Here is a 9,673-nt window from a genome sequence, read left to right on the forward strand (position 1 = left end):
GTTTGTCTTCTTCATGGACTCGTTCTTCTTCCTTGCGGGATCTCAGGCAAGATGACCATAACCTCGAAATCACTTCTATCTTTGCTATGCCTATGCTGCGATACCTACCACTTGCTTATCATGCCTCCCATATTGTGAAGCCAAGCCTCTAACCATCTTGTCCTAGCAAACCGTTGTTTGGCTATGTTTCCGCTTTGCTTAGCCCCTCTTATAGCGTTGTTAGTTGCAGGTGAAGATTGGAGCTTATTCCATGTTGGAACACGGATATTTTGTTGGGATATCACAATATCTCTTATTTAATTAATGCATCTATATACATGGTAAAGGGTGGAAGGCTCGGCCTTATGCCTGGTGTTTTGTTCCACTCTTGCCGCCCTAGTTTCCGTCATATCAGTGTTATGTTCCCGGATTTTGCGTTCCTTACGCGGATGGGTAATAATGGGAACCCCTTGATAGTTCGCTTTGAATAAATCTCCTCCAGCAAGGCCCAACCTTGGTTTTACCATTCGCCACCTAGCCTTTTTCCCTTGGGAGTCGCGCATCCCAAGGGTCATCTTTATTTTAACCCCCCCGGGCGAGTGCTTGTCTAAGTGTTGGTCAAAACTAGAGCCCCTTGCAGCGCCACCTCGGGGAAACTCGAGGGCTGGTTTTAGTTGTACGGATTGCTTATCCGGTGTTGCCCTGAGAACGAGATATGTGCAGCTCCTATCGGGATGTCGGCGCATCGGGTGGTCTTGCTGGACTTGTTTTACCATTGTCGAGGATGTCTTGTAACCAGGATTCCAAGCCTGATCGGGTCTTCCCGCTAGAAGGAATATCCTTCGTTGACCGTGAGAGCTTGTGATGGGCTAAGTTGGGACACCCCTGCAGGGTTTTGAACTTTCGAAAGCTGTGCCCGCGGTTATGGGCAGATGGGAATTTGTTAATGTCCGGTTGTAGAAAACCTAAAGTTGATCTTAATTAAAATACATCAACCGCGTGTGTTACCGTGATGGTCTCTTTCCGACAGAGTCCGGGAAGTGAACACGGTGTTGGAGTTATGTTTGACGTAGGTTGTTCTAGGATCACTGCTTGATCATAGTTTCTCGATCGTGCTTTGCCTTCTCTTCTCGCTCTCATTTGCGTATGTTAGCCACCATATATGCTAGTCGCTTGCTGCAGCTCCACATCATACCTTTAACTTACCCATAAGCTTAAATAGTCTTGATCGCGAGGATGCGAGATTGCTGAGTCCCGTGACTCATAGATACTTCCAACACCAGCTTGCAGGTGCCGAGGATACCATGCAGATGATGCAACCGAGCTCAAGGAGGAGCTCATTGAAGATCTTGTCCTTTGTGTTGTTTCATTCTAGTCGATCAGTAGTGGAGCCCGGTTGGGGTCGATTGGCGATCTGTGTAGCATTTGGGGTAGTCTTCTTTTATTTTGGTTCCGTAGTCGGACCTTGATTGTATCTGTTTGATGTAAATATTTATTCATGTAATTGTGTGAAGTGGCGATTGTAAGCCAACTATGTATCTCTTTCCCTGATGTATTACATGGGTTGTGTGAAGATTACCTCACTTGCGACATTGCTTTCAATGCGGTTATGCCTCTAAGTCGTGCTTCGACACGTGGGAGATATAGCCGCATCGACGGCGTTACAAGAGTCTACTGGCAAGTACATCAACCACAACATGGTGTTGGGTTTAAGAGCCAATGGAAAGTAATTCGCAAGCACCTTATCGTTGCGGGCTCCGGCGGCATGCATCGCGATGGTGTAGATGCTGAGGAACTCAGACAGGTGAGTCTTGCCGCTGTACTTTTCACCAACATCAGGTTTGAAGGTGCAATGAGTGGGCCGCTGGAACTGCCGCAGCTCACGGGTAAAAGCCGGATAACCTATCACATAAGGTAGTCCTCCAGGGCTCTCCGGGGCCGGGTGGTTCACAGCAGGCCCTGCTCGCCTGTCTGACTGGTGGCGCGCTCCGCGCTGGCGCTCGATAGTGGTTCGAGCGTCTTCATGGGCTCGTTCCCGAAGAACTTGGCGCTGGTCACAGTGGGTCCGCGGGTCAGACGATGCTATGGAGATGTCGTCGCCCGCGACGTCGCTACGAGCTAGCGTCTGCTGTACCAGATGGGGAAGAGGTGAATGCACCATGGTCGCGGCGCCGCCGGCTTTTCCGCCACTGGTCCGCGGGACTCCATCGAAGCGTCGAACCGGCAGCCTCACCGGATTTGGTTTGTCTTTGTTGGCCACCGCAACAAGGCTTCGGATAGTGGCTCTCCATTCGTCGAGTTTCCCCGTAGTGGGAGGAAAATCGAGGAGCAACTGCGCGCGCGCCAAGGCCTCTGCTGGCGTCGGCGGCAGCGAAACCTACACATATCGCGACGCGCTTCGACTTCGGACCATGTCAGAAGGAGCTCTATCTCGACCCCGCGGTCGCATGTCGATTTCACCAGCGCCTCGGCGAGTGGGCAGGGCTTCTACGTCCCAGGAGTGGCGCTCAGGGCTCTTCCCGCGGCGATGCCCGGGATATTCGGCGTGATTACGCCGTTCGTCGCGCGCTGCCAGGGAGGAGCGCGCTGTTGGAGCCGGCGTGGGAGTCATGGAGGCGCTTGCGTCGCCTTTGGGCAGGGCGGTGATGACCTTGGAAGGCCCCGCTCCACCCGTGAAGGGCTTGGCCCCGCCTTTGGATTTGGCGACGTGTGGCCCGTTACCAGGCACACAAACATCACCACCTCCCAAACTCTGGCTGCTAGGATGGTGTTGGTGTTCGCGAGCAGCGCCCCGTGTCGGGACGGGGTGTCCGGCTTCCGACTGGCCAACAGGCACCGTCGTCTTCTTCTTGGGCGCCATGACGATGAAGAAGCCCCGAACTAACTGCTAAAGCCGATTCTCACAACTGCGCCCCCTACCTGGCACGCCAAAGATGTCGGTGGGAACGACACCTATGGGATCACAAGAATCCCTACTGTGGTTAGCGGGGCGCGGGGTCGTGAGAAGAGCGGATCTAACAGGTAGCACACGATTTGTTTATCTAGGTTCGGGCCGCGAGGATGCGTAAAACCCTACTCCTGCTTTGGTGGATTGTATATCTGTGTTCTTAAGCTAGCTATGGGGCGTGAGGAGCTCAAAAAAGCCGAATCCTTCTCCTGGTCGCCTCGGGCCTCCTTTTATAGAAAAAGGGGTTTCCACAGTGGCACACAGGAGGTGGAAAGGGTACAGTGATGCGAGGTTATCCCTCACATTACATGACAAGGCGCATTTAATGCGTCTTGCTTAGGTGTCCTTGCTTTATCGGGGATGGGGGGAGAGATCTATCTCGTCCATCGCCGCTCCTTCTTGTGTCGACACGCGCCCTGGCCAATGATGCCTGAGATGCCACGTAGTTAGGCAGGCAGCTGAGGTGGCGCAGTGGTGGGTCTTCACAAAGATCTGCATGCCGCCACGCAGGTACCTACCTAGCTGGTTGGGGCAGCAGCTGCATGCATGCGGTGGTGGAGGTTTAGTCAGCATGGGCCTGATGGTGGCCTTGTGGTTGTCCTTGTTAAGGGCCTTGCCGGGGCCCCAGCAAGGGTCTTGCCGAGGCGCCTGCTGTCATCCCCGGCAAGGCGCTTGCCGGGGGCCTTGTGGTCTTCCTGGGCTGGGATCCCGCCAAGGGTTGTCGTATCCTTAGTGCGTATCTGATCTTGAATGTCTTCACGAAGATCTGCATGCCACCACGGTGATGTCTCCCGAATCCTTGCCCTTTGGGGGCAGTAGACTCAAGGGTGATTTGCTCCGTAGGTGCAGGACGAGTTGCCGCGGCAAGGGTCTTGCCGGGGCTGCTAGAACTATCTCCCGGCAAGGATCTTGCCGGGGGAGTCCGCTTCGCCCCCTTTGCTCTTCGTGGTCTTGGCCTTGGCGTCGTAGTTCTTTTGAGCTTCGGTCTTACCCTGGCTCACCTCCCTTGCCTTGCTTGGTGTGGTGGTTCCCGTGGCTCAGACTGCCTGTGCACAGTTATAGGGGTACAAAAAGTGTACCCCTCTTTTTTTACACCGACATGAGTCATGAATAATATCGCAGGGTAACACTGCTTCTGTGTCGTACACCATGAATAAAGGTGTATATCCAGTAGTGCAGTTGGGCGTGGTCCGCAACCCCCAGAGTACGGAGTAAAGTTCCTCCACCCAGTGCTTTTCTATTTCTGTCAAAGACCACATTAGTCTATGTTTGATGCTGCTCATAATAAGACCATTAGCCCATTCGAATTGACCGTTTGTCTGCGGGTGATAGACAGAAGCATAATTGGGCTTAATGCCCAGATTAGCACACCAGGTTTTCACTTCATCGACTGTGAAATTAGAGCCATTGTCGGTGATTATGCTGTGTGGGACACCATAACGGTGTACCACACCGGATATGAAATCTATTACCGGCCCCGCTTCGGGCGTTTTGACTGGTTTGGCCTCTATCCACTTAGTGGATTTATCCACCATGACCAGCAGATACTTTCTCTTATGGCTTCCTCCTTTAAGGGGTCTGACCATATCGAGTCCCCAGACCGGAAAAGGCCAACTGATGGGGATTATTTGTAAGGCTGTGGGGGGCATATGCCTTTGGTTGGCAAAGAGTTGGCATCCGACGCAGCATTGGACAAGGTCCTGTGCATCTGCTCGGGCCGTTGGCCAATAAAACCCTATACAGATGGCCTTGCTAACAAGGGCCTGAGCTGCGGCGTGGTGCCGCCGAGTCCGGCGTGAATTTCAGCCAAGAGCTGCCGCCCCTCTTCCTAGGAGATACATCGTTGAAGAACTCCGGTAGAGCTTTTCTTATAGAGCTCTCCATCATGAATCTTGTAGGCCTTCGAACGCCGGACAATGCAGCGGGCCTCATTCTGATCCTTGGGAAGCTCCTTCCTGTTAAGGTAGGCAAGGAAGGGTTCGGTCCATGGGGCAATGTAACACACCGGTTATGACTTTCCCAATATGTATTCCAACTCTTGCCGTTTCCGGCCTTAAGTTATTTTATTTTCTCGGGTTCGGATTTTTGTCTCCGTGTGTTTTTGTCGTTGTCATGCATCTCATATCATGTCATCATGTGCATTGCATTCGCATACATGTTCATCTCATGCGTTCGAGCATTTTCCCCGTTGTCCGTTTTGCATTCCAGCGCTTCATTCTTCTCCGGTGGTCATTTCTACCTTTCTTTCATGTGTGGGGATTAAACATTTCCGGATTGGACCGAGACTTGCCAAGCGGCCTTGGTTTACTACCGGTAGACCGCCTGTCAAGTTTCGTACCATTTGGACTTCGTTTGATACTCCAACGGTTAACCGAGGGACCGTGAAGGCCTCGTGTGTGTTGCAGCCCAACACCCTTCCAATTTGGCCCAAAACCCACATAAACCATCTCCATCATCTAGAGCGTTCGATCACGATCGCGTGGCCAAAAACCGCACCTCATTTGGACTCTCCTAGCTCCCTCTATGCCTATATATACCTCCCCCATTCCAAATCCGGATCTCTCCTCTTCGAAACCCTAAATCCCAGATCCGCCGTGAACCGGACGTGTCCAGCCCGCGCCGGACAGTGTCCGCTGCCCCCGAGCCACTGGCCCGGCGAGCCCGCGGGAGGCCGTCCTGGCCCGGCTCCCGCGTGCCGCCCGCCCGCTCGCCCCTTCCCCGACCCGGCCGCCGCCGGCCACCTACGCCTCACCGCGCCGCCGTGGGTGCCATCGCCGCCCGGCGCAGCCTCCTCGTTCCGGCCGCCCCGCCGCGCCGCTTCGCCGCGCCTCCGCCGCCCGGTCTCCACCGCGTCGGCGCGTGCGTCCCCGCCGCCCAACGCCGCCCCGGCGAACTCCAGCTGTCGTGCCCCAAGTCCGGCAACGCCCTGCTTCGCTCCGGTGAATAGTGCTTCTTCGGCGAACCTCGTAGTCCGTGCCCCGGATCTGGATCTGAGATCCGTTTTGGGTTGACTTTCTCCCGAAACCCTAGTTCATATTGCCATGTTCATCATGCCGTAACTTTGCATCCATAGCTCCGTTTCGCGCATATAGCATATCAAAATGTTCGCCTCAGAGAGCACATCATTTCATTCCATTGCATCATTTTCATTTGAGTTCATCTTGACGCCCGAAATTCTGTTAGAAGAGTGCTACTTGAAATAATTGCCAGATCTGCTGCTCCATTTAGCTATTTGTCATTTTTGCCATGATTATTGTGTGCATGATATGCCCATGAGCTCTACATATGTTTTGTTAAGGGTTTGCCATCTTTCCAGAGGTGCAACCCATGTATTTTGTGATGTGTGTGGTGACTAGCACAAGCTTGCAAAGTGAGGCACTTGGTAATGCTAATTTCAGGGACTTGGCATTTCCACTAAGTCCTTGAGCTGTTTATCTCATATGGCCATATGTTCATGTTGTTTCCTAGTGATCGGTGCCTCTTTTGAGGATGATCAGTAAGGATGTTTTGTTAATCTTGTAGTGCTCTATCCATCCATGTATTGTTTGCAATTATGGAGCACCCTAGCTTGAGTCAATCAAGCTCTACTTTCGCTACTTCGTGAATCTGGGAAGATTGTCTACTAGTTAGCGATTTTGCTGAGGATGTTGTAGTTGATCCGTGCATGCTATGCTATTGTTCTTGCCATGTCTAGCTTGCATTTTGTGTATTCTTGATGGATGTATGCTTATCTTATCATGACTTGCTCCGTAGTGAGTGCATCGAGCTCGTAAACATGCCTGCTTGATATCTGTTTCAGCATGCTCCAGTTTTCACTAAGTCTGAGAACTGATTATGTTTTTGTCATGTTCACATGCTTGCAATTGTATTTTATGATCCCTTTTGGCTCAAGGTCACTAAGGGACTTTTGTTAAGCTCTTTGAGTAGCCCCATGCCATGCTTTACTTTGCCATGTTCAGGTCCTGTAGCATATAGTTTTGTTGCTCCGAAGAGTGCTATCTGATCTGAAATTCCAGACAAGTGTTAATTTCACTGTCTGAGATCTGTTTACCATATGCATTTTTGCCATGCTTATTTGAACCTGTTAATGGATGAATTGGCCGTCGCTCAGTGCTAGACTTTTGTTAAGCATCATGAATGCATCCCTGACATGTATTTTTATACCATGTTTGGATGTTGTACCACGTTCATCTCGTTGCATTTAGACAGCTACTTGCTGTAAATCGCAGAACGTGGTCATATTTGAATTGCTTTCCATTTCCAAACCGTAACTCCAATTCCGGCTTTCTTTATATCGTTTTCAAGCGATTTCATCTCATCTTTCCAGTGGCATACTTGGATTTCCAATTTGAGGCCAGGTTCATGCATTCCTTGTCAAATCTTGCATATGCATCCCGCATCGCATCCCGCATAACATACCATCCTTGCATCATATTGTTTGAGCTTTGCACGTGGTTGATTGTGTTCTGTTTGCTTGTTTGTCTTGTTTGGGTAGAGTTGGGAGACGAGTTCGCTAACGAGGAGCCCGTTGAGTCTGCTTCCGAGGATCCAGTCAACTCTGACAACTTTGCAGGCAAGATGATCATACCCTTGAAATCACTACTATCTTTGCTATGCTAGATTGCTCGCTCTTTTGCTATGCCAATGCTACGATGCCTACCACTTGCTTTCAAGCCTCCCAAATTGCCATGTCAAACCTCTAATCCACCATGTCCTACCAAACCGTTGATTGGCTATGTTACCGCTTTGCTCAGCCCCTCTTATAGCATTGCTAGTTGCAGGTGAAGATTGGAGGCCGTTCCTTGTTGGAACATTTATTTACTTGTTGGGATATCATTATATTGCCATGTTATCTTAATGCATCTATATACTTGGTAAAGGGTGGAAGGCTCGGCCTCTCGCCTAGTGTTTTGTTCCACTCTTGCCGCCTTAGTTTCCGTCATATCGGTGTTATGTTCCCGGATTTTGCGTTCCTTACGTGGTTGGGTTATAATGGGAACCCCTTGATAGTTCGCCTTGATTAAAGCTTTTCCAGCAATGCCCAACCTTGGTTTTACCATTTGCCACCTAGCCTCTTTTTCCCTTGGGTTTCCGGAGCCCGAGGGTCATCTTATTTTAGCCCCCCTGGGCCAGTGCTCCTTTGAGTGTTGGTCCAAACTAGAGTCCTATGCAGCGCCCCCTCGGGGAAACTCGAGGTTTGGTTTTAGTTGTATGGAGCGCTCATCTGAGTATGCCCTGAGAACGAGATATGTGCAGCTCCTATCGGGATTTGTCGGCACATTCGGGCGGTGTTGCTGGATTTGTTTTAACCAGTCAAAGTGTCTTGAAGAACCGAGATACCGAGTCTGATAGGAACGTCTCAAGAGGAGGTCTATTCCTTCGTTGACCATGAGAGCTTGTCATGGGCTAAGTTGGGACTCCCCTGCAGGGATTTGAACTTTCGAAAGCCGTGCCCGCGGTCATGGGCAGATGGGAATTTGTTAATGTCCGTTTGTAGATAACTTGAACCTTAACTTAATTAAAATGAATCAACTGTGTGAGTTACCGTGATGGCCTCTTCTCAGCAGAGTCCAGGAAGTGGACACGGTGTTGGGGTAATGTTTTGTGCAGGTTGTCCTTTAGTTACGTGTTCGCGCTTTGCCTACTCTACTCACTCTCCTTTGCGAACAGGATAGCCACCATATATGCTAGTCGCTTGCTGCAGCTCCACATATATTTACCTTGCCATACCTATTAAGCTTAAATAGTCTTGATCGTGAGGGTGCGAGATTGCTGAGTCCCTATGGCTCGCAGATTACTATTACACCAGATGCAGGGCCTGATGATTCCGCTCTAGGTGATGCGCTTGAGCTCAAGTGGGAGTTCGACGAGGACTCTCAACGATATTATGTGTCTTTCCCTGATGATCAGTAGTGGTGCCCAGTTGGGGTGATCAGGACCGTGTCGCATGTTGGGTTATCTTTTATTTTGGCGTCGTAGTCGGGCCATGAGTGTTTGGATGATGTAATGTTATTTATGTACTTGATTGACGTGGCGAGTGTAAGCCAACTATGTTATCTCCCCTTTTGTTAATTATATTACATGGGATGTTGTGAAGATTGCCTAACTTGCGACATATGCCTTCAATGCGATTATGCCTCTAAGTTGTGCCTCGACACGTGGGAGATATAGTCGCATCGAGGGTGTTACAAGTTGGTAATCAGAGCCTTCCCCGACCTTAGGAGCCCCATTGCTTGATCGTTTTTAGCGGCCGAGTTGTGTCTAGAAAAATGTTTTGAGTCATTTAGGAATTATATATCGAAGAGTTTAGGAATTCTTTTTACTTCCCAGTCTCCTCATCGCTCTGGTAAGGCATCCTGACGTAGAGTTTTGACTCTTCTCTTCTCAAATTTCACTAAAAAAGATTTAGGATCACGCGGGTATCTTGGAATCGTCACGATGGTTTTATGACGAGAACATTGTCTTGGTGCCTCCTATCAGGGGTTTTGTGGAAATGTCCCGGGGAGTTGAGCTCTGAGATGATGTCTGCAGAAGAGTGAAGGCAGAACACCAAAGACCAGCTGGTCTCCTCCAACCTCTTGCCATTCCAGAATGGAAGTTTGACCACATTGAAATGGACTTCGTGACTGGGTTTCCAAAGTCCAAGCGTGGCAATGATGCTATATTCATTGTCATCGACAAACTCACTAAAGTGGCTCACTTTCTGCCTATCAAAGAGTCAATCACTGCAGCTCAATTGGTGGAACT

Source organism: Triticum aestivum, chromosome 4A (genome assembly GCF_018294505.1).
Source record: "Triticum aestivum cultivar Chinese Spring chromosome 4A, IWGSC CS RefSeq v2.1, whole genome shotgun sequence".
Taxonomy (NCBI): domain Eukaryota; kingdom Viridiplantae; phylum Streptophyta; class Magnoliopsida; order Poales; family Poaceae; genus Triticum; species Triticum aestivum.